The 26,051-nt window shown below is 58.7% G+C and overlaps 29 non-coding genes and 1 pseudogene across 29 annotated transcripts; all 30 read left to right on the top strand.

The window, feature by feature from the left end:
• Positions 1-478: 478 nt before the first annotated feature.
• LOC146292602 (U2 spliceosomal RNA) lies at positions 479-669 on the top strand. Its single transcript, XR_014754689.1, has one exon. It is a non-coding gene; the product is annotated as a U2 spliceosomal RNA (small nuclear RNA).
• A 525-nt stretch (positions 670-1,194) lies between these two features.
• Positions 1,195-1,313, top strand: LOC146292601 (U5 spliceosomal RNA). The gene has a single exon (XR_014754577.1). It is a non-coding gene; the product is annotated as a U5 spliceosomal RNA (small nuclear RNA).
• A 1,374-nt stretch (positions 1,314-2,687) lies between these two features.
• On the top strand, positions 2,688-2,882 carry LOC146292600 (U2 spliceosomal RNA). The gene has a single exon (XR_014754762.1). It is a non-coding gene; the product is annotated as a U2 spliceosomal RNA (small nuclear RNA).
• Positions 2,883-3,403: 521 nt separating this feature from the next.
• Positions 3,404-3,522, top strand: LOC146292599 (U5 spliceosomal RNA). Its single transcript, XR_014754575.1, has one exon. It is a non-coding gene; the product is annotated as a U5 spliceosomal RNA (small nuclear RNA).
• Positions 3,523-4,179: 657 nt separating this feature from the next.
• On the top strand, positions 4,180-4,370 carry LOC146292598 (U2 spliceosomal RNA). Its single transcript, XR_014754688.1, has one exon. It is a non-coding gene; the product is annotated as a U2 spliceosomal RNA (small nuclear RNA).
• Positions 4,371-4,896: 526 nt separating this feature from the next.
• On the top strand, positions 4,897-5,015 carry LOC146292597 (U5 spliceosomal RNA). The gene has a single exon (XR_014754574.1). It is a non-coding gene; the product is annotated as a U5 spliceosomal RNA (small nuclear RNA).
• Positions 5,016-5,817: 802 nt separating this feature from the next.
• On the top strand, positions 5,818-6,008 carry LOC146292596 (U2 spliceosomal RNA). Its single transcript, XR_014754686.1, has one exon. It is a non-coding gene; the product is annotated as a U2 spliceosomal RNA (small nuclear RNA).
• A 535-nt stretch (positions 6,009-6,543) lies between these two features.
• On the top strand, positions 6,544-6,662 carry LOC146292595 (U5 spliceosomal RNA). The gene has a single exon (XR_014754573.1). It is a non-coding gene; the product is annotated as a U5 spliceosomal RNA (small nuclear RNA).
• A 1,434-nt stretch (positions 6,663-8,096) lies between these two features.
• Positions 8,097-8,296, top strand: LOC146292594 (U2 spliceosomal RNA). The gene has a single exon (XR_014754777.1). It is a non-coding gene; the product is annotated as a U2 spliceosomal RNA (small nuclear RNA).
• Positions 8,297-8,834: 538 nt separating this feature from the next.
• On the top strand, positions 8,835-8,953 carry LOC146292593 (U5 spliceosomal RNA). Its single transcript, XR_014754572.1, has one exon. It is a non-coding gene; the product is annotated as a U5 spliceosomal RNA (small nuclear RNA).
• Positions 8,954-10,387: 1,434 nt separating this feature from the next.
• On the top strand, positions 10,388-10,593 carry LOC146292592 (U2 spliceosomal RNA; annotated as a pseudogene).
• A 540-nt stretch (positions 10,594-11,133) lies between these two features.
• On the top strand, positions 11,134-11,252 carry LOC146292591 (U5 spliceosomal RNA). Its single transcript, XR_014754571.1, has one exon. It is a non-coding gene; the product is annotated as a U5 spliceosomal RNA (small nuclear RNA).
• A 1,430-nt stretch (positions 11,253-12,682) lies between these two features.
• Positions 12,683-12,877, top strand: LOC146292590 (U2 spliceosomal RNA). Its single transcript, XR_014754761.1, has one exon. It is a non-coding gene; the product is annotated as a U2 spliceosomal RNA (small nuclear RNA).
• A 524-nt stretch (positions 12,878-13,401) lies between these two features.
• LOC146292589 (U5 spliceosomal RNA) lies at positions 13,402-13,520 on the top strand. The gene has a single exon (XR_014754569.1). It is a non-coding gene; the product is annotated as a U5 spliceosomal RNA (small nuclear RNA).
• A 640-nt stretch (positions 13,521-14,160) lies between these two features.
• On the top strand, positions 14,161-14,351 carry LOC146292588 (U2 spliceosomal RNA). The gene has a single exon (XR_014754685.1). It is a non-coding gene; the product is annotated as a U2 spliceosomal RNA (small nuclear RNA).
• Positions 14,352-14,875: 524 nt separating this feature from the next.
• Positions 14,876-14,994, top strand: LOC146292587 (U5 spliceosomal RNA). The gene has a single exon (XR_014754568.1). It is a non-coding gene; the product is annotated as a U5 spliceosomal RNA (small nuclear RNA).
• A 674-nt stretch (positions 14,995-15,668) lies between these two features.
• LOC146292586 (U2 spliceosomal RNA) lies at positions 15,669-15,859 on the top strand. The gene has a single exon (XR_014754684.1). It is a non-coding gene; the product is annotated as a U2 spliceosomal RNA (small nuclear RNA).
• A 524-nt stretch (positions 15,860-16,383) lies between these two features.
• Positions 16,384-16,502, top strand: LOC146292585 (U5 spliceosomal RNA). Its single transcript, XR_014754567.1, has one exon. It is a non-coding gene; the product is annotated as a U5 spliceosomal RNA (small nuclear RNA).
• Positions 16,503-17,313: 811 nt separating this feature from the next.
• LOC146292584 (U2 spliceosomal RNA) lies at positions 17,314-17,504 on the top strand. Its single transcript, XR_014754683.1, has one exon. It is a non-coding gene; the product is annotated as a U2 spliceosomal RNA (small nuclear RNA).
• A 523-nt stretch (positions 17,505-18,027) lies between these two features.
• LOC146292583 (U5 spliceosomal RNA) lies at positions 18,028-18,146 on the top strand. Its single transcript, XR_014754566.1, has one exon. It is a non-coding gene; the product is annotated as a U5 spliceosomal RNA (small nuclear RNA).
• Positions 18,147-18,820: 674 nt separating this feature from the next.
• Positions 18,821-19,011, top strand: LOC146292582 (U2 spliceosomal RNA). The gene has a single exon (XR_014754682.1). It is a non-coding gene; the product is annotated as a U2 spliceosomal RNA (small nuclear RNA).
• A 519-nt stretch (positions 19,012-19,530) lies between these two features.
• Positions 19,531-19,649, top strand: LOC146292581 (U5 spliceosomal RNA). The gene has a single exon (XR_014754565.1). It is a non-coding gene; the product is annotated as a U5 spliceosomal RNA (small nuclear RNA).
• A 674-nt stretch (positions 19,650-20,323) lies between these two features.
• On the top strand, positions 20,324-20,514 carry LOC146292580 (U2 spliceosomal RNA). The gene has a single exon (XR_014754680.1). It is a non-coding gene; the product is annotated as a U2 spliceosomal RNA (small nuclear RNA).
• A 521-nt stretch (positions 20,515-21,035) lies between these two features.
• On the top strand, positions 21,036-21,154 carry LOC146292579 (U5 spliceosomal RNA). The gene has a single exon (XR_014754563.1). It is a non-coding gene; the product is annotated as a U5 spliceosomal RNA (small nuclear RNA).
• A 674-nt stretch (positions 21,155-21,828) lies between these two features.
• On the top strand, positions 21,829-22,019 carry LOC146292578 (U2 spliceosomal RNA). The gene has a single exon (XR_014754679.1). It is a non-coding gene; the product is annotated as a U2 spliceosomal RNA (small nuclear RNA).
• Positions 22,020-22,538: 519 nt separating this feature from the next.
• On the top strand, positions 22,539-22,657 carry LOC146292577 (U5 spliceosomal RNA). Its single transcript, XR_014754562.1, has one exon. It is a non-coding gene; the product is annotated as a U5 spliceosomal RNA (small nuclear RNA).
• A 734-nt stretch (positions 22,658-23,391) lies between these two features.
• On the top strand, positions 23,392-23,582 carry LOC146292576 (U2 spliceosomal RNA). The gene has a single exon (XR_014754678.1). It is a non-coding gene; the product is annotated as a U2 spliceosomal RNA (small nuclear RNA).
• Positions 23,583-24,103: 521 nt separating this feature from the next.
• On the top strand, positions 24,104-24,222 carry LOC146292575 (U5 spliceosomal RNA). Its single transcript, XR_014754561.1, has one exon. It is a non-coding gene; the product is annotated as a U5 spliceosomal RNA (small nuclear RNA).
• Positions 24,223-25,045: 823 nt separating this feature from the next.
• Positions 25,046-25,236, top strand: LOC146292574 (U2 spliceosomal RNA). Its single transcript, XR_014754677.1, has one exon. It is a non-coding gene; the product is annotated as a U2 spliceosomal RNA (small nuclear RNA).
• A 522-nt stretch (positions 25,237-25,758) lies between these two features.
• Positions 25,759-25,877, top strand: LOC146292573 (U5 spliceosomal RNA). Its single transcript, XR_014754560.1, has one exon. It is a non-coding gene; the product is annotated as a U5 spliceosomal RNA (small nuclear RNA).
• The last annotated feature ends 174 nt before the right edge of the window (positions 25,878-26,051 follow it).

The raw sequence follows: 26,051 nt of genomic DNA, 5'->3' as shown, positions 1-26,051 counted from the left end.
TTGGTCCTCTTGGTCCCTGCTTCCTCTTGGTCCCTGCTTCCTCTTGGTCCCTGCTTCTTCTTGGTCCTCTTGGTCCCTGCTTCCTCTTGGTCCCTGCTTCCTCTTGGTCCCTGCTTCCTCTTGGTCCCTGCTTCCTCTTGGTCCCTGCTTCTTCTTGGTCCTCTTGGTCCCTGCTTCCTCTTGGTCCCTGCTTCCTCTTGGTCCCTGCTTCCTCTTGGTCCCTGCTTCCTCTTGGTCCCTGCTTCCTCTTGGTCCCTGCTTCTTCCTCCGTGGCCCGCTTGGCCTTTGCTTTTAGCTGCCGTCTTCTCGGTCCCCGCCGCCGCCGCTTCTTCTTCTTCCCCTGCGGCGTCGGCGTTTCCTTTTGGCTTCCGTCGTCGGGGCCGTTCTCGGTCCGGCGGTCGCCAGAGCGGCCGGCGCCCAAACGTCCCGGCCGGCGCACGGAGGCCCCGCGCGCGGGGGGCGCGGAGCAGTGCGGGTCATCGCTTCTCGGCCTTTTGGCTAAGATCAAGTGTAGTATCTGTTCTTATCAGTTTAATATCTGATACGTCCTCCATGCGAGGACAACATATTAAACGGATTTTTGCCACAGGGAGTCGGAACAGGGGCTCGCTCCGTCCGCTCCGCGCATCGCCCCGGTATTGCAGCGCCTCCGGGAAGGGTGCACTCTTTCTAAGCGTGTCAAAGGGAAAAAACGAGGGAGTGAGCGATTGGGGTTGGGGCTGGGGTTTTTGGGGTTGGGGCTGGGGTTTTTGGGGTTGGGGCTTGGGTTTTTGTGGCGATGAGGTGAAAAAAGGGGTTTGACGCGCGGCGGCGGCGGAGGCGGCGGAGGCGGCGGAGGCGGCGGAGCCCCGTCGGCCGGCGGCGTTTTCCCGCCCTTTTAGATATAAAAAAAAAAAAAAAAAAAACCTGAAGTGAGGTGAGTGACTTGAAATGGGGGAGACAGTGAGTGAGTGAGTGAGTGAGTGAGTGAGTGAGTGAGTGAGTGAGAGTGAAAGAGAGAGAGAGTGAAAGAGAGAGAGTGAAAGAGAGAGAGTGAAAGAGAGAGAGTGAAAGAGAGAGAGAGTGAAAGCCCCTTTGCGGCCGGTGGCGTTTCCACGCCTTTTCCCGGAAAGGAAGGACGCCGCCGCGGACGAGCGAGCCAGGGCCAACGGAGGGGTCGGGAGCGGGCCGTTTGGGCGGTTTCAAAAAAAACGGTCACTCTGGCTCCCCTTCAGCACGCACAAGCCTTTCGCCTTTTACTAAAGACTTCCGTGGAGGGGAGCGCCGACGAGCGGGACGTGGTATTTTTGGTCGGCTTTGCCCGAGGGAGGGCAGAGCCTGATGGATTTGTGAGGAAAAAAAGCAGGGTAAGGTTAGCGTTGGGTGGCTGGGTGGGTGGGTGGGTGGGTGGGTGCGTGCGTGCGTGCGTGCAGGTCTTTTTGTCTTCCTTTTTCCTCTGCTTAATCCCGATCCCTTGGCCTTTTGGTCCCTGCTCCTTCCGTGGCCCGCTGGGCCTCTTGGTCCCTGCTTCCTCTTGGTCCCTGCTTCTTCTTGGTCCTCTTGGTCCCTGCTTCCTCTTGGTCCCTGCTTCCTCTTGGTCCCTGCTTCCTCTTGGTCCCTGCTTCCTCTTGGTCCCTGCTTCTTCTTGGTCCTCTTGGTCCCTGCTTCCTCTTGGTCCCTGCTTCCTCTTGGTCCCTGCTTCCTCTTGGTCCCTGCTTCCTCTTGGTCCCTGCTTCCTCTTGGTCCCTGCTTCTTCTTGGTCCTCTTGGTCCCTGCTTCCTCTTGGTCCCTGCTTCCTCTTGGTCCCTGCTTCCTCTTGGTCCCTGCTTCCTCTTGGTCCCTGCTTCCTCTTGGTCCCTGCTTCCTCTTGGTCCCTGCTTCTTCCTCCGTGGCCCGCTTGGCCTTTGCTTTTAGCTGCCGTCTTCTCGGTCCCCGCCGCCGCCGCTTCTTCTTCTTCCCCTGCGGCGTCGGCGTTTCCTTTTGGCTTCCGTCGTCGGGGCCGTTCTCGGTCCGGCGGTCGCCAGAGCGGCCGGCGCCCAAACGTCCCGGCCGGCGCACGGAGGCCCCGCGCGCGGGGGGCGCGGAGCAGTGCGGGTCATCGCTTCTCGGCCTTTTGGCTCAGATCAAGTGAGTGGCTGTCCTTAATTGGACAGCCATTGGCCCTCCCCCGTCGATACCGGAGCGCCTGATAGGGTTTCGGTGACGGAGGAGGGTCGGAGCGGTCGCCTGCCTGGGGGCTTCGGCCCCGACGCCAGGCGGGGACTTGTCCCCAAATTCAGAGTGTTGGGCGTTTCGGCGCCCAACACTGCTGGTAACCCAGAGGTGGGCCAGGCCACCTGAGGGCGAATGGACCGACGGACGGACTGATGGCCGGACCCGAGGAACGGAACAGAAACCTCGCCGAAGGGCAGCCTGGGAGCAGTGGCATAGGGATGGGCCTTCCCAGGGGCCGTCGCGACAGAAGGCAGCGGGCTAGTCGCTTGACTCCACTGGCGAGGAAGATCGGGAGGAGAGGGAGACGGAGTCACCAAGGGCGGGCTTGAGTGGACTTTTGTCGGGCCTCGGACTCCCACTTGTAACCCCCTAGTGGGGCAATTGTAATGTGCGCCCTTTTGGGTCCTTGTATTGTACGCCCTTTGGGTAACCTGTATGTGTTGACTGTCTTGTATTGATGTGTCTTTTAGAAACGTTTTTAGAATTTGATAAATACTTCTTTTTCTTTTTTTTTAGAAGAAAAAAAAAAAAAAAAATCTGTTCTTATCAGTTTAATATCTGATACGTCCTCCATGCGAGGACAACATATTAAACGGATTTTTGCCACAGGGAGTCGGAACAGGGGCTCGCTCCGTCCGCTCCGCGCATCGCCCCGGTATTGCAGCGCCTCCGGGAAGGGTGCACTCTTTCTAAGCGTGTCAAAGGGAAAAAACGAGGGAGTGAGCGATTGGGGTTGGGGCTGGGGTTTTTGGGGTTGGGGCTGGGGTTTTTGGGGTTGGGGCTTGGGTTTTTGTGGCGATGAGGTGAAAAAAGGGGTTTGACGCGCGGCGGCGGCGGAGGCGGCGGAGGCGGCGGAGGCGGCGGAGCCCCGTCGGCCGGCGGCGTTTTCCCGCCCTTTTAGATATAAAAAAAAAAAAAAAAAAAACCTGAAGTGAGGTGAGTGACTTGAAATGGGGGAGACAGTGAGTGAGTGAGTGAGTGAGTGAGTGAGTGAGTGAGTGAGAGTGAAAGAGAGAGAGAGTGAAAGAGAGAGAGTGAAAGAGAGAGAGTGAAAGAGAGAGAGTGAAAGAGAGAGAGAGTGAAAGCCCCTTTGCGGCCGGTGGCGTTTCCACGCCTTTTCCCGGAAAGGAAGGACGCCGCCGCGGACGAGCGAGCCAGGGCCAACGGAGGGGTCGGGAGCGGGCCGTTTGGGCGGTTTCAAAAAAAACGGTCACTCTGGCTCCCCTTCAGCACGCACAAGCCTTTCGCCTTTTACTAAAGACTTCCGTGGAGGGGAGCGCCGACGAGCGGGACGTGGTATTTTTGGTCGGCTTTGCCCGAGGGAGGGCAGAGCCTGATGGATTTGTGAGGAAAAAAAGCAGGGTAAGGTTAGCGTTGGGTGGCTGGGTGGGTGGGTGGGTGGGTGGGTGCGTGCGTGCGTGCAGGTCTTTTTGTCTTCCTTTTTCCTCTGCTTAATCCCGATCCCTTGGCCTTTTGGTCCCTGCTCCTTCCGTGGCCCGCTGGGCCTCTTGGTCCCTGCTTCCTCTTGGTCCCTGCTTCTTCTTGGTCCTCTTGGTCCCTGCTTCCTCTTGGTCCCTGCTTCCTCTTGGTCCCTGCTTCTTCTTGGTCCTCTTGGTCCCTGCTTCCTCTTGGTCCCTGCTTCCTCTTGGTCCCTGCTTCTTCTTGGTCCTCTTGGTCCCTGCTTCCTCTTGGTCCCTGCTTCCTCTTGGTCCCTGCTTCCTCTTGGTCCCTGCTTCCTCTTGGTCCCTGCTTCCTCTTGGTCCCTGCTTCTTCCTCCGTGGCCCGCTTGGCCTTTGCTTTTAGCTGCCGTCTTCTCGGTCCCCGCCGCCGCCGCTTCTTCTTCTTCCCCTGCGGCGTCGGCGTTTCCTTTTGGCTTCCGTCGTCGGGGCCGTTCTCGGTCCGGCGGTCGCCAGAGCGGCCGGCGCCCAAACGTCCCGGCCGGCGCACGGAGGCCCCGCGCGCGGGGGGCGCGGAGCAGTGCGGGTCATCGCTTCTCGGCCTTTTGGCTAAGATCAAGTGTAGTATCTGTTCTTATCAGTTTAATATCTGATACGTCCTCCATGCGAGGACAACATATTAAACGGATTTTTGCCACAGGGAGTCGGAACAGGGGCTCGCTCCGTCCGCTCCGCGCATCGCCCCGGTATTGCAGCGCCTCCGGGAAGGGTGCACTCTTTCTAAGCGTGTCAAAGGGAAAAAACGAGGGAGTGAGCGATTGGGGTTGGGGCTGGGGTTTTTGGGGTTGGGGCTGGGGTTTTTGGGGTTGGGGCTTGGGTTTTTGTGGCGATGAGGTGAAAAAAGGGGTTTGACGCGCGGCGGCGGCGGAGGCGGCGGAGGCGGCGGAGGCGGCGGAGCCCCGTCGGCCGGCGGCGTTTTCCCGCCCTTTTAGATATAAAAAAAAAAAAAAAAAAAAACCTGAAGTGAGGTGAGTGACTTGAAATGGGGGAGACAGTGAGTGAGTGAGTGAGTGAGTGAGTGAGTGAGTGAGTGAGTGAGAGTGAAAGAGAGAGAGAGTGAAAGAGAGAGAGTGAAAGAGAGAGAGTGAAAGAGAGAGAGTGAAAGAGAGAGAGAGTGAAAGCCCCTTTGCGGCCGGTGGCGTTTCCACGCCTTTTCCCGGAAAGGAAGGACGCCGCCGCGGACGAGCGAGCCAGGGCCAACGGAGGGGTCGGGAGCGGGCCGTTTGGGCGGTTTCAAAAAAAACGGTCACTCTGGCTCCCCTTCAGCACGCACAAGCCTTTCGCCTTTTACTAAAGACTTCCGTGGAGGGGAGCGCCGACGAGCGGGACGTGGTATTTTTGGTCGGCTTTGCCCGAGGGAGGGCAGAGCCTGATGGATTTGTGAGGAAAAAAAGCAGGGTAAGGTTAGCGTTGGGTGGCTGGGTGGGTGGGTGGGTGGGTGCGTGCGTGCGTGCGTGCAGGTCTTTTTGTCTTCCTTTTTCCTCTGCTTAATCCCGATCCCTTGGCCTTTTGGTCCCTGCTCCTTCCGTGGCCCGCTGGGCCTCTTGGTCCCTGCTTCCTCTTGGTCCCTGCTTCTTCTTGGTCCTCTTGGTCCCTGCTTCCTCTTGGTCCCTGCTTCCTCTTGGTCCCTGCTTCTTCTTGGTCCTCTTGGTCCCTGCTTCCTCTTGGTCCCTGCTTCCTCTTGGTCCCTGCTTCCTCTTGGTCCCTGCTTCCTCTTGGTCCCTGCTTCTTCTTGGTCCTCTTGGTCCCTGCTTCCTCTTGGTCCCTGCTTCCTCTTGGTCCCTGCTTCCTCTTGGTCCCTGCTTCCTCTTGGTCCCTGCTTCCTCTTGGTCCCTGCTTCTTCTTGGTCCTCTTGGTCCCTGCTTCCTCTTGGTCCCTGCTTCCTCTTGGTCCCTGCTTCCTCTTGGTCCCTGCTTCCTCTTGGTCCCTGCTTCCTCTTGGTCCCTGCTTCTTCCTCCGTGGCCCGCTTGGCCTTTGCTTTTAGCTGCCGTCTTCTCGGTCCCCGCCGCCGCCGCTTCTTCTTCTTCCCCTGCGGCGTCGGCGTTTCCTTTTGGCTTCCGTCGTCGGGGCCGTTCTCGGTCCGGCGGTCGCCAGAGCGGCCGGCGCCCAAACGTCCCGGCCGGCGCACGGAGGCCCCGCGCGCGGGGGGCGCGGAGCAGTGCGGGTCATCGCTTCTCGGCCTTTTGGCTAAGATCAAGTGTAGTATCTGTTCTTATCAGTTTAATATCTGATACGTCCTCCATGCGAGGACAACATATTAAACGGATTTTTGCCACAGGGAGTCGGAACAGGGGCTCGCTCCGTCCGCTCCGCGCATCGCCCCGGTATTGCAGCGCCTCCGGGAAGGGTGCACTCTTTCTAAGCGTGTCAAAGGGAAAAAACGAGGGAGTGAGCGATTGGGGTTGGGGCTGGGGTTTTTGGGGTTGGGGCTGGGGTTTTTGGGGTTGGGGCTTGGGTTTTTGTGGCGATGAGGTGAAAAAAGGGGTTTGACGCGCGGCGGCGGCGGAGGCGGCGGAGGCGGCGGAGGCGGCGGAGCCCCGTCGGCCGGCGGCGTTTTCCCGCCCTTTTAGATATAAAAAAAAAAAAAAAAAAAAAACCTGAAGTGAGGTGAGTGACTTGAAATGGGGGAGACAGTGAGTGAGTGAGTGAGTGAGTGAGTGAGTGAGTGAGTGAGTGAGTGAGTGAGAGTGAAAGAGAGAGAGAGTGAAAGAGAGAGAGTGAAAGAGAGAGAGTGAAAGAGAGAGAGTGAAAGAGAGAGAGAGTGAAAGCCCCTTTGCGGCCGGTGGCGTTTCCACGCCTTTTCCCGGAAAGGAAGGACGCCGCCGCGGACGAGCGAGCCAGGGCCAACGGAGGGGTCGGGAGCGGGCCGTTTGGGCGGTTTCAAAAAAAACGGTCACTCTGGCTCCCCTTCAGCACGCACAAGCCTTTCGCCTTTTACTAAAGACTTCCGTGGAGGGGAGCGCCGACGAGCGGGACGTGGTATTTTTGGTCGGCTTTGCCCGAGGGAGGGCAGAGCCTGATGGATTTGTGAGGAAAAAAAGCAGGGTAAGGTTAGCGTTGGGTGGCTGGGTGGGTGGGTGGGTGGGTGGGTGCGTGCGTGCGTGCGTGCAGGTCTTTTTGTCTTCCTTTTTCCTCTGCTTAATCCCGATCCCTTGGCCTTTTGGTCCCTGCTCCTTCCGTGGCCCGCTGGGCCTCTTGGTCCCTGCTTCCTCTTGGTCCCTGCTTCTTCTTGGTCCTCTTGGTCCCTGCTTCCTCTTGGTCCCTGCTTCCTCTTGGTCCCTGCTTCTTCTTGGTCCTCTTGGTCCCTGCTTCCTCTTGGTCCCTGCTTCCTCTTGGTCCCTGCTTCCTCTTGGTCCCTGCTTCCTCTTGGTCCCTGCTTCTTCTTGGTCCTCTTGGTCCCTGCTTCCTCTTGGTCCCTGCTTCCTCTTGGTCCCTGCTTCCTCTTGGTCCCTGCTTCCTCTTGGTCCCTGCTTCCTCTTGGTCCCTGCTTCTTCTTGGTCCTCTTGGTCCCTGCTTCCTCTTGGTCCCTGCTTCCTCTTGGTCCCTGCTTCCTCTTGGTCCCTGCTTCCTCTTGGTCCCTGCTTCCTCTTGGTCCCTGCTTCCTCTTGGTCCCTGCTTCTTCCTCCGTGGCCCGCTTGGCCTTTGCTTTTAGCTGCCGTCTTCTCGGTCCCCGCCGCCGCCGCTTCTTCTTCTTCCCCTGCGGCGTCGGCGTTTCCTTTTGGCTTCCGTCGTCGGGGCCGTTCTCGGTCCGGCGGTCGCCAGAGCGGCCGGCGCCCAAACGTCCCGGCCGGCGCACGGAGGCCCCGCGCGCGGGGGGCGCGGAGCAGTGCGGGTCATCGCTTCTCGGCCTTTTGGCTCAGATCAAGTGAGTGGCTGTCCTTAATTGGACAGCCATTGGCCCTCCCCCGTCGATACCGGAGCGCCTGATAGGGTTTCGGTGACGGAGGAGGGTCGGAGCGGTCGCCTGCCTGGGGGCTTCGGCCCCGACGCCAGGCGGGGACTTGTCCCCAAATTCAGAGTGTTGGGCGTTTCGGCGCCCAACACTGCTGGTAACCCAGAGGTGGGCCAGGCCACCTGAGGGCGAATGGACCGACGGACGGACTGATGGCCGGACCCGAGGAACGGAACAGAAACCTCGCCGAAGGGCAGCCTGGGAGCAGTGGCATAGGGATGGGCCTTCCCAGGGGCCGTCGCGACAGAAGGCAGCGGGCTAGTCGCTTGACTCCACTGGCGAGGAAGATCGGGAGGAGAGGGAGACGGAGTCACCAAGGGCGGGCTTGAGTGGACTTTTGTCGGGCCTCGGACTCCCACTTGTAACCCCCTAGTGGGGCAATTGTAATGTGCGCCCTTTTGGGTCCTTGTATTGTACGCCCTTTGGGTAACCTGTATGTGTTGACTGTCTTGTATTGATGTGTCTTTTAGAAACGTTTTTAGAATTTGATAAATACTTCTTTTTCTTTTTTTTTTAGAAGAAAAAAAAAAAAAAAAAAAAATCTGTTCTTATCAGTTTAATATCTGATACGTCCTCCATGCGAGGACAACATATTAAACGGATTTTTGCCACAGGGAGTCGGAACAGGGGCTCGCTCCGTCCGCTCCGCGCATCGCCCCGGTATTGCAGCGCCTCCGGGAAGGGTGCACTCTTTCTAAGCGTGTCAAAGGGAAAAAACGAGGGAGTGAGCGATTGGGGTTGGGGCTGGGGTTTTTGGGGTTGGGGCTGGGGTTTTTGGGGTTGGGGCTTGGGTTTTTGTGGCGATGAGGTGAAAAAAGGGGTTTGACGCGCGGCGGCGGCGGAGGCGGCGGAGGCGGCGGAGGCGGCGGAGCCCCGTCGGCCGGCGGCGTTTTCCCGCCCTTTTAGATATAAAAAAAAAAAAAAAAAAAAACCTGAAGTGAGGTGAGTGACTTGAAATGGGGGAGACAGTGAGTGAGTGAGTGAGTGAGTGAGTGAGTGAGTGAGTGAGTGAGTGAGTGAGTGAGAGTGAAAGAGAGAGAGAGTGAAAGAGAGAGAGTGAAAGAGAGAGAGTGAAAGAGAGAGAGTGAAAGAGAGAGAGAGTGAAAGCCCCTTTGCGGCCGGTGGCGTTTCCACGCCTTTTCCCGGAAAGGAAGGACGCCGCCGCGGACGAGCGAGCCAGGGCCAACGGAGGGGTCGGGAGCGGGCCGTTTGGGCGGTTTCAAAAAAAACGGTCACTCTGGCTCCCCTTCAGCACGCACAAGCCTTTCGCCTTTTACTAAAGACTTCCGTGGAGGGGAGCGCCGACGAGCGGGACGTGGTATTTTTGGTCGGCTTTGCCCGAGGGAGGGCAGAGCCTGATGGATTTGTGAGGAAAAAAAGCAGGGTAAGGTTAGCGTTGGGTGGCTGGGTGGGTGGGTGGGTGGGTGGGTGCGTGCGTGCGTGCGTGCAGGTCTTTTTGTCTTCCTTTTTCCTCTGCTTAATCCCGATCCCTTGGCCTTTTGGTCCCTGCTCCTTCCGTGGCCCGCTGGGCCTCTTGGTCCCTGCTTCCTCTTGGTCCCTGCTTCTTCTTGGTCCTCTTGGTCCCTGCTTCCTCTTGGTCCCTGCTTCCTCTTGGTCCCTGCTTCTTCTTGGTCCTCTTGGTCCCTGCTTCCTCTTGGTCCCTGCTTCCTCTTGGTCCCTGCTTCCTCTTGGTCCCTGCTTCCTCTTGGTCCCTGCTTCTTCTTGGTCCTCTTGGTCCCTGCTTCCTCTTGGTCCCTGCTTCCTCTTGGTCCCTGCTTCCTCTTGGTCCCTGCTTCCTCTTGGTCCCTGCTTCCTCTTGGTCCCTGCTTCTTCTTGGTCCTCTTGGTCCCTGCTTCCTCTTGGTCCCTGCTTCCTCTTGGTCCCTGCTTCCTCTTGGTCCCTGCTTCCTCTTGGTCCCTGCTTCCTCTTGGTCCCTGCTTCCTCTTGGTCCCTGCTTCTTCCTCCGTGGCCCGCTTGGCCTTTGCTTTTAGCTGCCGTCTTCTCGGTCCCCGCCGCCGCCGCTTCTTCTTCTTCCCCTGCGGCGTCGGCGTTTCCTTTTGGCTTCCGTCGTCGGGGCCGTTCTCGGTCCGGCGGTCGCCAGAGCGGCCGGCGCCCAAACGTCCCGGCCGGCGCACGGAGGCCCCGCGCGCGGGGGGCGCGGAGCAGTGCGGGTCATCGCTTCTCGGCCTTTTGGCTCAGATCAAGTGAGTGGCTGTCCTTAATTGGACAGCCATTGGCCCTCCCCCGTCGATACCGGAGCGCCTGATAGGGTTTCGGTGACGGAGGAGGGTCGGAGCGGTCGCCTGCCTGGGGGCTTCGGCCCCGACGCCAGGCGGGGACTTGTCCCCAAATTCAGAGTGTTGGGCGTTTCGGCGCCCAACACTGCTGGTAACCCAGAGGTGGGCCAGGCCACCTGAGGGCGAATGGACCGACGGACGGACTGATGGCCGGACCCGAGGAACGGAACAGAAACCTCGCCGAAGGGCAGCCTGGGAGCAGTGGCATAGGGATGGGCCTTCCCAGGGGCCGTCGCGACAGAAGGCAGCGGGCTAGTCGCTTGACTCCACTGGCGAGGAAGATCGGGAGGAGAGGGAGACGGAGTCACCAAGGGCGGGCTTGAGTGGACTTTTGTCGGGCCTCGGACTCCCACTTGTAACCCCCTAGTGGGGCAATTGTAATGTGCGCCCTTTTGGGTCCTTGTATTGTACGCCCTTTGGGTAACCTGTATGTGTTGACTGTCTTGTATTGATGTGTCTTTTAGAAACGTTTTTAGAATTTGATAAATACTTCTTTTTCTTTTTTTTTTAGAAGAAAAAAAAAAAAAAAAAAAAAAAAAAATCTGTTCTTATCAGTTTAATATCTGATACGTCCTCCATGCGAGGACAACATATTAAACGGATTTTTGCCACAGGGAGTCGGAACAGGGGCTCGCTCCGTCCGCTCCGCGCATCGCCCCGGTATTGCAGCGCCTCCGGGAAGGGTGCACTCTTTCTAAGCGTGTCAAAGGGAAAAAACGAGGGAGTGAGCGATTGGGGTTGGGGCTGGGGTTTTTGGGGTTGGGGCTGGGGTTTTTGGGGTTGGGGCTTGGGTTTTTGTGGCGATGAGGTGAAAAAAGGGGTTTGACGCGCGGCGGCGGCGGAGGCGGCGGAGGCGGCGGAGGCGGCGGAGCCCCGTCGGCCGGCGGCGTTTTCCCGCCCTTTTAGATATAAAAAAAAAAAAAAAAAAAAAAACCTGAAGTGAGGTGAGTGACTTGAAATGGGGGAGACAGTGAGTGAGTGAGTGAGTGAGTGAGTGAGTGAGTGAGTGAGTGAGTGAGTGAGTGAGAGTGAAAGAGAGAGAGAGTGAAAGAGAGAGAGTGAAAGAGAGAGAGTGAAAGAGAGAGAGTGAAAGAGAGAGAGAGTGAAAGCCCCTTTGCGGCCGGTGGCGTTTCCACGCCTTTTCCCGGAAAGGAAGGACGCCGCCGCGGACGAGCGAGCCAGGGCCAACGGAGGGGTCGGGAGCGGGCCGTTTGGGCGGTTTCAAAAAAAACGGTCACTCTGGCTCCCCTTCAGCACGCACAAGCCTTTCGCCTTTTACTAAAGACTTCCGTGGAGGGGAGCGCCGACGAGCGGGACGTGGTATTTTTGGTCGGCTTTGCCCGAGGGAGGGCAGAGCCTGATGGATTTGTGAGGAAAAAAAGCAGGGTAAGGTTAGCGTTGGGTGGCTGGGTGGGTGGGTGGGTGGGTGCGTGCGTGCGTGCGTGCAGGTCTTTTTGTCTTCCTTTTTCCTCTGCTTAATCCCGATCCCTTGGCCTTTTGGTCCCTGCTCCTTCCGTGGCCCGCTGGGCCTCTTGGTCCCTGCTTCCTCTTGGTCCCTGCTTCTTCTTGGTCCTCTTGGTCCCTGCTTCCTCTTGGTCCCTGCTTCCTCTTGGTCCCTGCTTCTTCTTGGTCCTCTTGGTCCCTGCTTCCTCTTGGTCCCTGCTTCCTCTTGGTCCCTGCTTCCTCTTGGTCCCTGCTTCCTCTTGGTCCCTGCTTCTTCTTGGTCCTCTTGGTCCCTGCTTCCTCTTGGTCCCTGCTTCCTCTTGGTCCCTGCTTCCTCTTGGTCCCTGCTTCCTCTTGGTCCCTGCTTCCTCTTGGTCCCTGCTTCTTCTTGGTCCTCTTGGTCCCTGCTTCCTCTTGGTCCCTGCTTCCTCTTGGTCCCTGCTTCCTCTTGGTCCCTGCTTCCTCTTGGTCCCTGCTTCCTCTTGGTCCCTGCTTCCTCTTGGTCCCTGCTTCTTCCTCCGTGGCCCGCTTGGCCTTTGCTTTTAGCTGCCGTCTTCTCGGTCCCCGCCGCCGCCGCTTCTTCTTCTTCCCCTGCGGCGTCGGCGTTTCCTTTTGGCTTCCGTCGTCGGGGCCGTTCTCGGTCCGGCGGTCGCCAGAGCGGCCGGCGCCCAAACGTCCCGGCCGGCGCACGGAGGCCCCGCGCGCGGGGGGCGCGGAGCAGTGCGGGTCATCGCTTCTCGGCCTTTTGGCTCAGATCAAGTGAGTGGCTGTCCTTAATTGGACAGCCATTGGCCCTCCCCCGTCGATACCGGAGCGCCTGATAGGGTTTCGGTGACGGAGGAGGGTCGGAGCGGTCGCCTGCCTGGGGGCTTCGGCCCCGACGCCAGGCGGGGACTTGTCCCCAAATTCAGAGTGTTGGGCGTTTCGGCGCCCAACACTGCTGGTAACCCAGAGGTGGGCCAGGCCACCTGAGGGCGAATGGACCGACGGACGGACTGATGGCCGGACCCGAGGAACGGAACAGAAACCTCGCCGAAGGGCAGCCTGGGAGCAGTGGCATAGGGATGGGCCTTCCCAGGGGCCGTCGCGACAGAAGGCAGCGGGCTAGTCGCTTGACTCCACTGGCGAGGAAGATCGGGAGGAGAGGGAGACGGAGTCACCAAGGGCGGGCTTGAGTGGACTTTTGTCGGGCCTCGGACTCCCACTTGTAACCCCCTAGTGGGGCAATTGTAATGTGCGCCCTTTTGGGTCCTTGTATTGTACGCCCTTTGGGTAACCTGTATGTGTTGACTGTCTTGTATTGATGTGTCTTTTAGAAACGTTTTTAGAATTTGATAAATACTTCTTTTTCTTTTTTTTTAGAAGAAAAAAAAAAAAAAAAATCTGTTCTTATCAGTTTAATATCTGATACGTCCTCCATGCGAGGACAACATATTAAACGGATTTTTGCCACAGGGAGTCGGAACAGGGGCTCGCTCCGTCCGCTCCGCGCATCGCCCCGGTATTGCAGCGCCTCCGGGAAGGGTGCACTCTTTCTAAGCGTGTCAAAGGGAAAAAACGAGGGAGTGAGCGATTGGGGTTGGGGCTGGGGTTTTTGGGGTTGGGGCTGGGGTTTTTGGGGTTGGGGCTTGGGTTTTTGTGGCGATGAGGTGAAAAAAGGGGTTTGACGCGCGGCGGCGGCGGAGGCGGCGGAGGCGGCGGAGGCGGCGGAGCCCCGTCGGCCGGCGGCGTTTTCCCGCCCTTTTAGATATAAAAAAAAAAAAAAAAAAAAAAACCTGAAGTGAGGTGAGTGACTTGAAATGGGGGAGACAGTGAGTGAGTGAGTGAGTGAGTGAGTGAGTGAGTGAGTGAGAGTGAAAGAGAGAGAGAGTGAAAGAGAGAGAGTGAAAGAGAGAGAGTGAAAGAGAGAGAGTGAAAGAGAGAGAGAGTGAAAGCCCCTTTGCGGCCGGTGGCGTTTCCACGCCTTTTCCCGGAAAGGAAGGACGCCGCCGCGGACGAGCGAGCCAGGGCCAACGGAGGGGTCGGGAGCGGGCCGTTTGGGCGGTTTCAAAAAAAACGGTCACTCTGGCTCCCCTTCAGCACGCACAAGCCTTTCGCCTTTTACTAAAGACTTCCGTGGAGGGGAGCGCCGACGAGCGGGACGTGGTATTTTTGGTCGGCTTTGCCCGAGGGAGGGCAGAGCCTGATGGATTTGTGAGGAAAAAAAGCAGGGTAAGGTTAGCGTTGGGTGGCTGGGTGGGTGGGTGGGTGGGTGGGTGCGTGCGTGCGTGCAGGTCTTTTTGTCTTCCTTTTTCCTCTGCTTAATCCCGATCCCTTGGCCTTTTGGTCCCTGCTCCTTCCGTGGCCCGCTGGGCCTCTTGGTCCCTGCTTCTTCTTGGTCCTCTTGGTCCCTGCTTCCTCTTGGTCCCTGCTTCCTCTTGGTCCCTGCTTCTTCTTGGTCCTCTTGGTCCCTGCTTCCTCTTGGTCCCTGCTTCCTCTTGGTCCCTGCTTCTTCTTGGTCCTCTTGGTCCCTGCTTCCTCTTGGTCCCTGCTTCCTCTTGGTCCCTGCTTCCTCTTGGTCCCTGCTTCCTCTTGGTCCCTGCTTCCTCTTGGTCCCTGCTTCTTCCTCCGTGGCCCGCTTGGCCTTTGCTTTTAGCTGCCGTCTTCTCGGTCCCCGCCGCCGCCGCTTCTTCTTCTTCCCCTGCGGCGTCGGCGTTTCCTTTTGGCTTCCGTCGTCGGGGCCGTTCTCGGTCCGGCGGTCGCCAGAGCGGCCGGCGCCCAAACGTCCCGGCCGGCGCACGGAGGCCCCGCGCGCGGGGGGCGCGGAGCAGTGCGGGTCATCGCTTCTCGGCCTTTTGGCTAAGATCAAGTGTAGTATCTGTTCTTATCAGTTTAATATCTGATACGTCCTCCATGCGAGGACAACATATTAAACGGATTTTTGCCACAGGGAGTCGGAACAGGGGCTCGCTCCGTCCGCTCCGCGCATCGCCCCGGTATTGCAGCGCCTCCGGGAAGGGTGCACTCTTTCTAAGCGTGTCAAAGGGAAAAAACGAGGGAGTGAGCGATTGGGGTTGGGGCTGGGGTTTTTGGGGTTGGGGCTGGGGTTTTTGGGGTTGGGGCTTGGGTTTTTGTGGCGATGAGGTGAAAAAAGGGGTTTGACGCGCGGCGGCGGCGGAGGCGGCGGAGGCGGCGGAGGCGGCGGAGCCCCGTCGGCCGGCGGCGTTTTCCCGCCCTTTTAGATATAAAAAAAAAAAAAAAAATAAAAACCTGAAGTGAGGTGAGTGACTTGAAATGGGGGAGACAGTGAGTGAGTGAGTGAGTGAGTGAGTGAGTGAGTGAGTGAGAGTGAAAGAGAGAGAGAGTGAAAGAGAGAGAGTGAAAGAGAGAGAGTGAAAGAGAGAGAGTGAAAGAGAGAGAGAGTGAAAGCCCCTTTGCGGCCGGTGGCGTTTCCACGCCTTTTCCCGGAAAGGAAGGACGCCGCCGCGGACGAGCGAGCCAGGGCCAACGGAGGGGTCGGGAGCGGGCCGTTTGGGCGGTTTCAAAAAAAACGGTCACTCTGGCTCCCCTTCAGCACGCACAAGCCTTTCGCCTTTTACTAAAGACTTCCGTGGAGGGGAGCGCCGACGAGCGGGACGTGGTATTTTTGGTCGGCTTTGCCCGAGGGAGGGCAGAGCCTGATGGATTTGTGAGGAAAAAAAGCAGGGTAAGGTTAGCGTTGGGTGGCTGGGTGGGTGGGTGGGTGGGTGCGTGCGTGCGTGCGTGCAGGTCTTTTTGTCTTCCTTTTTCCTCTGCTTAATCCCGATCCCTTGGCCTTTTGGTCCCTGCTCCTTCCGTGGCCCGCTGGGCCTCTTGGTCCCTGCTTCCTCTTGGTCCCTGCTTCTTCTTGGTCCTCTTGGTCCCTGCTTCCTCTTGGTCCCTGCTTCCTCTTGGTCCCTGCTTCTTCTTGGTCCTCTTGGTCCCTGCTTCCTCTTGGTCCCTGCTTCCTCTTGGTCCCTGCTTCTTCTTGGTCCTCTTGGTCCCTGCTTCCTCTTGGTCCCTGCTTCCTCTTGGTCCCTGCTTCCTCTTGGTCCCTGCTTCCTCTTGGTCCCTGCTTCCTCTTGGTCCCTGCTTCCTCTTGGTCCCTGCTTCTTCCTCCGTGGCCCGCTTGGCCTTTGCTTTTAGCTGCCGTCTTCTCGGTCCCCGCCGCCGCCGCTTCTTCTTCTTCCCCTGCGGCGTCGGCGTTTCCTTTTGGCTTCCGTCGTCGGGGCCGTTCTCGGTCCGGCGGTCGCCAGAGCGGCCGGCGCCCAAACGTCCCGGCCGGCGCACGGAGGCCCCGCGCGCGGGGGGCGCGGAGCAGTGCGGGTCATCGCTTCTCGGCCTTTTGGCTAAGATCAAGTGTAGTATCTGTTCTTATCAGTTTAATATCTGATACGTCCTCCATGCGAGGACAACATATTAAACGGATTTTTGCCACAGGGAGTCGGAACAGGGGCTCGCTCCGTCCGCTCCGCGCATCGCCCCGGTATTGCAGCGCCTCCGGGAAGGGTGCACTCTTTCTAAGCGTGTCAAAGGGAAAAAACGAGGGAGTGAGCGATTGGGGTTGGGGCTGGGGTTTTTGGGGTTGGGGCTGGGGTTTTTGGGGTTGGGGCTTGGGTTTTTGTGGCGATGAGGTGAAAAAAGGGGTTTGACGCGCGGCGGCGGCGGAGGCGGCGGAGGCGGCGGAGGCGGCGGAGCCCCGTCGGCCGGCGGCGTTTTCCCGCCCTTTTAGATATAAAAAAAAAAAAAAAAAAAAAAACCTGAAGTGAGGTGAGTGACTTGAAATGGGGGAGACAGTGAGTGAGTGAGTGAGTGAGTGAGTGAGTGAGTGAGTGAGAGTGAAAGAGAGAGAGAGTGAAAGAGAGAGAGTGAAAGAGAGAGAGTGAAAGAGAGAGAGTGAAAGAGAGAGAGAGTGAAAGCCCCTTTGCGGCCGGTGGCGTTTCCACGCCTTTTCCCGGAAAGGAAGGACGCCGCCGCGGACGAGCGAGCCAGGGCCAACGGAGGGGTCGGGAGCGGGCCGTTTGGGCGGTTTCAAAAAAAACGGTCACTCTGGCTCCCCTTCAGCACGCACAAGCCTTTCGCCTTTTACTAAAGACTTCCGTGGAGGGGAGCGCCGACGAGCGGGACGTGGTATTTTTGGTCGGCTTTGCCCGAGGGAGGGCAGAGCCTGATGGATTTGTGAGGAAAAAAAGCAGGGTAAGGTTAGCGTTGGGTGGCTGGGTGGGTGGGTGGGTGGGTGGGTGCGTGCGTGCGTGCAGGTCTTTTTGTCTTCCTTTTTCCTCTGCTTAATCCCGATCCCTTGGCCTTTTGGTCCCTGCTCCTTCCGTGGCCCGCTGGGCCTCTTGGTCCCTGCTTCCTCTTGGTCCCTGCTTCTTCTTGGTCCTCTTGGTCCCTGCTTCCTCTTGGTCCCTGCTTCCTCTTGGTCCCTGCTTCTTCTTGGTCCTCTTGGTCCCTGCTTCCTCTTGGTCCCTGCTTCCTCTTGGTCCCTGCTTCTTCTTGGTCCTCTTGGTCCCTGCTTCCTCTTGGTCCCTGCTTCCTCTTGGTCCCTGCTTCTTCTTGGTCCTCTTGGTCCCTGCTTCCTCTTGGTCCCTGCTTCCTCTTGGTCCCTGCTTCCTCTTGGTCCCTGCTTCCTCTTGGTCCCTGCTTCTTCTTGGTCCTCTTGGTCCCTGCTTCCTCTTGGTCCCTGCTTCCTCTTGGTCCCTGCTTCCTCTTGGTCCCTGCTTCCTCTTGGTCCCTGCTTCCTCTTGGTCCCTGCTTCTTCCTCCGTGGCCCGCTTGGCCTTTGCTTTTAGCTGCCGTCTTCTCGGTCCCCGCCGCCGCCGCTTCTTCTTCTTCCCCTGCGGCGTCGGCGTTTCCTTTTGGCTTCCGTCGTCGGGGCCGTTCTCGGTCCGGCGGTCGCCAGAGCGGCCGGCGCCCAAACGTCCCGGCCGGCGCACGGAGGCCCCGCGCGCGGGGGGCGCGGAGCAGTGCGGGTCATCGCTTCTCGGCCTTTTGGCTAAGATCAAGTGTAGTATCTGTTCTTATCAGTTTAATATCTGATACGTCCTCCATGCGAGGACAACATATTAAACGGATTTTTGCCACAGGGAGTCGGAACAGGGGCTCGCTCCGTCCGCTCCGCGCATCGCCCCGGTATTGCAGCGCCTCCGGGAAGGGTGCACTCTTTCTAAGCGTGTCAAAGGGAAAAAACGAGGGAGTGAGCGATTGGGGTTGGGGCTGGGGTTTTTGGGGTTGGGGCTGGGGTTTTTGGGGTTGGGGCTTGGGTTTTTGTGGCGATGAGGTGAAAAAAGGGGTTTGACGCGCGGCGGCGGCGGAGGCGGCGGAGGCGGCGGAGGCGGCGGAGCCCCGTCGGCCGGCGGCGTTTTCCCGCCCTTTTAGATATAAAAAAAAAAAAAAAATAAAAACCTGAAGTGAGGTGAGTGACTTGAAATGGGGGAGACAGTGAGTGAGTGAGTGAGTGAGTGAGTGAGTGAGTGAGTGAGAGTGAAAGAGAGAGAGAGTGAAAGAGAGAGAGTGAAAGAGAGAGAGTGAAAGAGAGAGAGTGAAAGAGAGAGAGAGTGAAAGCCCCTTTGCGGCCGGTGGCGTTTCCACGCCTTTTCCCGGAAAGGAAGGACGCCGCCGCGGACGAGCGAGCCAGGGCCAACGGAGGGGTCGGGAGCGGGCCGTTTGGGCGGTTTCAAAAAAAACGGTCACTCTGGCTCCCCTTCAGCACGCACAAGCCTTTCGCCTTTTACTAAAGACTTCCGTGGAGGGGAGCGCCGACGAGCGGGACGTGGTATTTTTGGTCGGCTTTGCCCGAGGGAGGGCAGAGCCTGATGGATTTGTGAGGAAAAAAAGCAGGGTAAGGTTAGCGTTGGGTGGCTGGGTGGGTGGGTGGGTGGGTGCGTGCGTGCGTGCGTGCAGGTCTTTTTGTCTTCCTTTTTCCTCTGCTTAATCCCGATCCCTTGGCCTTTTGGTCCCTGCTCCTTCCGTGGCCCGCTGGGCCTCTTGGTCCCTGCTTCCTCTTGGTCCCTGCTTCTTCTTGGTCCTCTTGGTCCCTGCTTCCTCTTGGTCCCTGCTTCCTCTTGGTCCCTGCTTCTTCTTGGTCCTCTTGGTCCCTGCTTCCTCTTGGTCCCTGCTTCCTCTTGGTCCCTGCTTCTTCTTGGTCCTCTTGGTCCCTGCTTCCTCTTGGTCCCTGCTTCCTCTTGGTCCCTGCTTCCTCTTGGTCCCTGCTTCCTCTTGGTCCCTGCTTCCTCTTGGTCCCTGCTTCCTCTTGGTCCCTGCTTCTTCCTCCGTGGCCCGCTTGGCCTTTGCTTTTAGCTGCCGTCTTCTCGGTCCCCGCCGCCGCCGCTTCTTCTTCTTCCCCTGCGGCGTCGGCGTTTCCTTTTGGCTTCCGTCGTCGGGGCCGTTCTCGGTCCGGCGGTCGCCAGAGCGGCCGGCGCCCAAACGTCCCGGCCGGCGCACGGAGGCCCCGCGCGCGGGGGGCGCGGAGCAGTGCGGGTCATCGCTTCTCGGCCTTTTGGCTAAGATCAAGTGTAGTATCTGTTCTTATCAGTTTAATATCTGATACGTCCTCCATGCGAGGACAACATATTAAACGGATTTTTGCCACAGGGAGTCGGAACAGGGGCTCGCTCCGTCCGCTCCGCGCATCGCCCCGGTATTGCAGCGCCTCCGGGAAGGGTGCACTCTTTCTAAGCGTGTCAAAGGGAAAAAACGAGGGAGTGAGCGATTGGGGTTGGGGCTGGGGTTTTTGGGGTTGGGGCTGGGGTTTTTGGGGTTGGGGCTTGGGTTTTTGTGGCGATGAGGTGAAAAAAGGGGTTTGACGCGCGGCGGCGGCGGAGGCGGCGGAGGCGGCGGAGGCGGCGGAGCCCCGTCGGCCGGCGGCGTTTTCCCGCCCTTTTAGATATAAAAAAAAAAAAAAAAAAAAAACCTGAAGTGAGGTGAGTGACTTGAAATGGGGGAGACAGTGAGTGAGTGAGTGAGTGAGTGAGTGAGTGAGTGAGAGTGAAAGAGAGAGAGAGTGAAAGAGAGAGAGTGAAAGAGAGAGAGTGAAAGAGAGAGAGTGAAAGAGAGAGAGAGTGAAAGCCCCTTTGCGGCCGGTGGCGTTTCCACGCCTTTTCCCGGAAAGGAAGGACGCCGCCGCGGACGAGCGAGCCAGGGCCAACGGAGGGGTCGGGAGCGGGCCGTTTGGGCGGTTTCAAAAAAAACGGTCACTCTGGCTCCCCTTCAGCACGCACAAGCCTTTCGCCTTTTACTAAAGACTTCCGTGGAGGGGAGCGCCGACGAGCGGGACGTGGTATTTTTGGTCGGCTTTGCCCGAGGGAGGGCAGAGCCTGATGGATTTGTGAGGAAAAAAAGCAGGGTAAGGTTAGCGTTGGGTGGCTGGGTGGGTGGGTGGGTGGGTGCGTGCGTGCGTGCGTGCAGGTCTTTTTGTCTTCCTTTTTCCTCTGCTTAATCCCGATCCCTTGGCCTTTTGGTCCCTGCTCCTTCCGTGGCCCGCTGGGCCTCTTGGTCCCTGCTTCCTCTTGGTCCCTGCTTCTTCTTGGTCCTCTTGGTCCCTGCTTCCTCTTGGTCCCTGCTTCCTCTTGGTCCCTGCTTCTTCTTGGTCCTCTTGGTCCCTGCTTCCTCTTGGTCCCTGCTTCCTCTTGGTCCCTGCTTCTTCTTGGTCCTCTTGGTCCCTGCTTCCTCTTGGTCCCTGCTTCCTCTTGGTCCCTGCTTCCTCTTGGTCCCTGCTTCCTCTTGGTCCCTGCTTCCTCTTGGTCCCTGCTTCCTCTTGGTCCCTGCTTCTTCCTCCGTGGCCCGCTTGGCCTTTGCTTTTAGCTGCCGTCTTCTCGGTCCCCGCCGCCGCCGCTTCTTCTTCTTCCCCTGCGGCGTCGGCGTTTCCTTTTGGCTTCCGTCGTCGGGGCCGTTCTCGGTCCGGCGGTCGCCAGAGCGGCCGGCGCCCAAACGTCCCGGCCGGCGCACGGAGGCCCCGCGCGCGGGGGGCGCGGAGCAGTGCGGGTCATCGCTTCTCGGCCTTTTGGCTAAGATCAAGTGTAGTATCTGTTCTTATCAGTTTAATATCTGATACGTCCTCCATGCGAGGACAACATATTAAACGGATTTTTGCCACAGGGAGTCGGAACAGGGGCTCGCTCCGTCCGCTCCGCGCATCGCCCCGGTATTGCAGCGCCTCCGGGAAGGGTGCACTCTTTCTAAGCGTGTCAAAGGGAAAAAACGAGGGAGTGAGCGATTGGGGTTGGGGCTGGGGTTTTTGGGGTTGGGGCTGGGGTTTTTGGGGTTGGGGCTTGGGTTTTTGTGGCGATGAGGTGAAAAAAGGGGTTTGACGCGCGGCGGCGGCGGAGGCGGCGGAGGCGGCGGAGGCGGCGGAGCCCCGTCGGCCGGCGGCGTTTTCCCGCCCTTTTAGATATAAAAAAAAAAAAAAAAAAAACCTGAAGTGAGGTGAGTGACTTGAAATGGGGGAGACAGTGAGTGAGTGAGTGAGTGAGTGAGTGAGTGAGTGAGTGAGAGTGAAAGAGAGAGAGAGTGAAAGAGAGAGAGTGAAAGAGAGAGAGTGAAAGAGAGAGAGTGAAAGAGAGAGAGAGTGAAAGCCCCTTTGCGGCCGGTGGCGTTTCCACGCCTTTTCCCGGAAAGGAAGGACGCCGCCGCGGACGAGCGAGCCAGGGCCAACGGAGGGGTCGGGAGCGGGCCGTTTGGGCGGTTTCAAAAAAAACGGTCACTCTGGCTCCCCTTCAGCACGCACAAGCCTTTCGCCTTTTACTAAAGACTTCCGTGGAGGGGAGCGCCGACGAGCGGGACGTGGTATTTTTGGTCGGCTTTGCCCGAGGGAGGGCAGAGCCTGATGGATTTGTGAGGAAAAAAAGCAGGGTAAGGTTAGCGTTGGGTGGCTGGGTGGGTGGGTGGGTGGGTGCGTGCGTGCGTGCGTGCAGGTCTTTTTGTCTTCCTTTTTCCTCTGCTTAATCCCGATCCCTTGGCCTTTTGGTCCCTGCTCCTTCCGTGGCCCGCTGGGCCTCTTGGTCCCTGCTTCCTCTTGGTCCCTGCTTCTTCTTGGTCCTCTTGGTCCCTGCTTCCTCTTGGTCCCTGCTTCCTCTTGGTCCCTGCTTCTTCTTGGTCCTCTTGGTCCCTGCTTCCTCTTGGTCCCTGCTTCCTCTTGGTCCCTGCTTCTTCTTGGTCCTCTTGGTCCCTGCTTCCTCTTGGTCCCTGCTTCCTCTTGGTCCCTGCTTCCTCTTGGTCCCTGCTTCCTCTTGGTCCCTGCTTCCTCTTGGTCCCTGCTTCCTCTTGGTCCCTGCTTCTTCCTCCGTGGCCCGCTTGGCCTTTGCTTTTAGCTGCCGTCTTCTCGGTCCCCGCCGCCGCCGCTTCTTCTTCTTCCCCTGCGGCGTCGGCGTTTCCTTTTGGCTTCCGTCGTCGGGGCCGTTCTCGGTCCGGCGGTCGCCAGAGCGGCCGGCGCCCAAACGTCCCGGCCGGCGCACGGAGGCCCCGCGCGCGGGGGGCGCGGAGCAGTGCGGGTCATCGCTTCTCGGCCTTTTGGCTAAGATCAAGTGTAGTATCTGTTCTTATCAGTTTAATATCTGATACGTCCTCCATGCGAGGACAACATATTAAACGGATTTTTGCCACAGGGAGTCGGAACAGGGGCTCGCTCCGTCCGCTCCGCGCATCGCCCCGGTATTGCAGCGCCTCCGGGAAGGGTGCACTCTTTCTAAGCGTGTCAAAGGGAAAAAACGAGGGAGTGAGCGATTGGGGTTGGGGCTGGGGTTTTTGGGGTTGGGGCTGGGGTTTTTGGGGTTGGGGCTTGGGTTTTTGTGGCGATGAGGTGAAAAAAGGGGTTTGACGCGCGGCGGCGGCGGAGGCGGCGGAGGCGGCGGAGGCGGCGGAGCCCCGTCGGCCGGCGGCGTTTTCCCGCCCTTTTAGATATAAAAAAAAAAAAAAAAAAAAAACCTGAAGTGAGGTGAGTGACTTGAAATGGGGGAGACAGTGAGTGAGTGAGTGAGTGAGTGAGTGAGTGAGTGAGAGTGAAAGAGAGAGAGAGTGAAAGAGAGAGAGTGAAAGAGAGAGAGTGAAAGAGAGAGAGTGAAAGAGAGAGAGAGTGAAAGCCCCTTTGCGGCCGGTGGCGTTTCCACGCCTTTTCCCGGAAAGGAAGGACGCCGCCGCGGACGAGCGAGCCAGGGCCAACGGAGGGGTCGGGAGCGGGCCGTTTGGGCGGTTTCAAAAAAAACGGTCACTCTGGCTCCCCTTCAGCACGCACAAGCCTTTCGCCTTTTACTAAAGACTTCCGTGGAGGGGAGCGCCGACGAGCGGGACGTGGTATTTTTGGTCGGCTTTGCCCGAGGGAGGGCAGAGCCTGATGGATTTGTGAGGAAAAAAAGCAGGGTAAGGTTAGCGTTGGGTGGCTGGGTGGGTGGGTGGGTGGGTGCGTGCGTGCGTGCGTGCAGGTCTTTTTGTCTTCCTTTTTCCTCTGCTTAATCCCGATCCCTTGGCCTTTTGGTCCCTGCTCCTTCCGTGGCCCGCTGGGCCTCTTGGTCCCTGCTTCCTCTTGGTCCCTGCTTCTTCTTGGTCCTCTTGGTCCCTGCTTCCTCTTGGTCCCTGCTTCCTCTTGGTCCCTGCTTCTTCTTGGTCCTCTTGGTCCCTGCTTCCTCTTGGTCCCTGCTTCCTCTTGGTCCCTGCTTCTTCTTGGTCCTCTTGGTCCCTGCTTCCTCTTGGTCCCTGCTTCCTCTTGGTCCCTGCTTCCTCTTGGTCCCTGCTTCCTCTTGGTCCCTGCTTCTTCTTGGTCCTCTTGGTCCCTGCTTCCTCTTGGTCCCTGCTTCCTCTTGGTCCCTGCTTCCTCTTGGTCCCTGCTTCCTCTTGGTCCCTGCTTCTTCCTCCGTGGCCCGCTTGGCCTTTGCTTTTAGCTGCCGTCTTCTCGGTCCCCGCCGCCGCCGCTTCTTCTTCTTCCCCTGCGGCGTCGGCGTTTCCTTTTGGCTTCCGTCGTCGGGGCCGTTCTCGGTCCGGCGGTCGCCAGAGCGGCCGGCGCCCAAACGTCCCGGCCGGCGCACGGAGGCCCCGCGCGCGGGGGGCGCGGAGCAGTGCGGGTCATCGCTTCTCGGCCTTTTGGCTAAGATCAAGTGTAGTATCTGTTCTTATCAGTTTAATATCTGATACGTCCTCCATGCGAGGACAACATATTAAACGGATTTTTGCCACAGGGAGTCGGAACAGGGGCTCGCTCCGTCCGCTCCGCGCATCGCCCCGGTATTGCAGCGCCTCCGGGAAGGGTGCACTCTTTCTAAGCGTGTCAAAGGGAAAAAACGAGGGAGTGAGCGATTGGGGTTGGGGCTGGGGTTTTTGGGGTTGGGGCTGGGGTTTTTGGGGTTGGGGCTTGGGTTTTTGTGGCGATGAGGTGAAAAAAGGGGTTTGACGCGCGGCGGCGGCGGAGGCGGCGGAGGCGGCGGAGGCGGCGGAGCCCCGTCGGCCGGCGGCGTTTTCCCGCCCTTTTAGATATAAAAAAAAAAAAAAAAAAAACCTGAAGTGAGGTGAGTGACTTGAAATGGGGGAGACAGTGAGTGAGTGAGTGAGTGAGTGAGTGAGTGAGTGAGTGAGAGTGAAAGAGAGAGAGAGTGAAAGAGAGAGAGTGAAAGAGAGAGAGTGAAAGAGAGAGAGTGAAAGAGAGAGAGAGTGAAAGCCCCTTTGCGGCCGGTGGCGTTTCCACGCCTTTTCCCGGAAAGGAAGGACGCCGCCGCGGACGAGCGAGCCAGGGCCAACGGAGGGGTCGGGAGCGGGCCGTTTGGGCGGTTTCAAAAAAAACGGTCACTCTGGCTCCCCTTCAGCACGCACAAGCCTTTCGCCTTTTACTAAAGACTTCCGTGGAGGGGAGCGCCGACGAGCGGGACGTGGTATTTTTGGTCGGCTTTGCCCGAGGGAGGGCAGAGCCTGATGGATTTGTGAGGAAAAAAAGCAGGGTAAGGTTAGCGTTGGGTGGCTGGGTGGGTGGGTGGGTGGGTGGGTGCGTGCGTGCGTGCGTGCAGGTCTTTTTGTCTTCCTTTTTCCTCTGCTTAATCCCGATCCCTTGGCCTTTTGGTCCCTGCTCCTTCCGTGGCCCGCTGGGCCTCTTGGTCCCTGCTTCCTCTTGGTCCCTGCTTCTTCTTGGTCCTCTTGGTCCCTGCTTCCTCTTGGTCCCTGCTTCCTCTTGGTCCCTGCTTCTTCTTGGTCCTCTTGGTCCCTGCTTCCTCTTGGTCCCTGCTTCCTCTTGGTCCCTGCTTCCTCTTGGTCCCTGCTTCCTCTTGGTCCCTGCTTCTTCTTGGTCCTCTTGGTCCCTGCTTCCTCTTGGTCCCTGCTTCCTCTTGGTCCCTGCTTCCTCTTGGTCCCTGCTTCCTCTTGGTCCCTGCTTCCTCTTGGTCCCTGCTTCTTCTTGGTCCTCTTGGTCCCTGCTTCCTCTTGGTCCCTGCTTCCTCTTGGTCCCTGCTTCCTCTTGGTCCCTGCTTCCTCTTGGTCCCTGCTTCCTCTTGGTCCCTGCTTCCTCTTGGTCCCTGCTTCTTCCTCCGTGGCCCGCTTGGCCTTTGCTTTTAGCTGCCGTCTTCTCGGTCCCCGCCGCCGCCGCTTCTTCTTCTTCCCCTGCGGCGTCGGCGTTTCCTTTTGGCTTCCGTCGTCGGGGCCGTTCTCGGTCCGGCGGTCGCCAGAGCGGCCGGCGCCCAAACGTCCCGGCCGGCGCACGGAGGCCCCGCGCGCGGGGGGCGCGGAGCAGTGCGGGTCATCGCTTCTCGGCCTTTTGGCTAAGATCAAGTGTAGTATCTGTTCTTATCAGTTTAATATCTGATACGTCCTCCATGCGAGGACAACATATTAAACGGATTTTTGCCACAGGGAGTCGGAACAGGGGCTCGCTCCGTCCGCTCCGCGCATCGCCCCGGTATTGCAGCGCCTCCGGGAAGGGTGCACTCTTTCTAAGCGTGTCAAAGGGAAAAAACGAGGGAGTGAGCGATTGGGGTTGGGGCTGGGGTTTTTGGGGTTGGGGCTGGGGTTTTTGGGGTTGGGGCTTGGGTTTTTGTGGCGATGAGGTGAAAAAAGGGGTTTGACGCGCGGCGGCGGCGGAGGCGGCGGAGGCGGCGGAGGCGGCGGAGCCCCGTCGGCCGGCGGCGTTTTCCCGCCCTTTTAGATATAAAAAAAAAAAAAAAAAAAAACCTGAAGTGAGGTGAGTGACTTGAAATGGGGGAGACAGTGAGTGAGTGAGTGAGTGAGTGAGTGAGTGAGTGAGTGAGAGTGAAAGAGAGAGAGAGTGAAAGAGAGAGAGTGAAAGAGAGAGAGTGAAAGAGAGAGAGTGAAAGAGAGAGAGAGTGAAAGCCCCTTTGCGGCCGGTGGCGTTTCCACGCCTTTTCCCGGAAAGGAAGGACGCCGCCGCGGACGAGCGAGCCAGGGCCAACGGAGGGGTCGGGAGCGGGCCGTTTGGGCGGTTTCAAAAAAAACGGTCACTCTGGCTCCCCTTCAGCACGCACAAGCCTTTCGCCTTTTACTAAAGACTTCCGTGGAGGGGAGCGCCGACGAGCGGGACGTGGTATTTTTGGTCGGCTTTGCCCGAGGGAGGGCAGAGCCTGATGGATTTGTGAGGAAAAAAAGCAGGGTAAGGTTAGCGTTGGGTGGCTGGGTGGGTGGGTGGGTGGGTGGGTGCGTGCGTGCGTGCGTGCAGGTCTTTTTGTCTTCCTTTTTCCTCTGCTTAATCCCGATCCCTTGGCCTTTTGGTCCCTGCTCCTTCCGTGGCCCG

This window comes from Hypomesus nipponensis, chromosome 4, assembly GCF_054491055.1.
Source record: "Hypomesus nipponensis isolate SF chromosome 4, ASM5449105v1, whole genome shotgun sequence".
NCBI classification, from domain to species: Eukaryota; Metazoa; Chordata; class Actinopteri; order Osmeriformes; family Osmeridae; genus Hypomesus; species Hypomesus nipponensis.
Note: the sequence above shows the minus strand (reverse complement) of the source record. Positions and strands in the feature narration are given on the sequence as shown.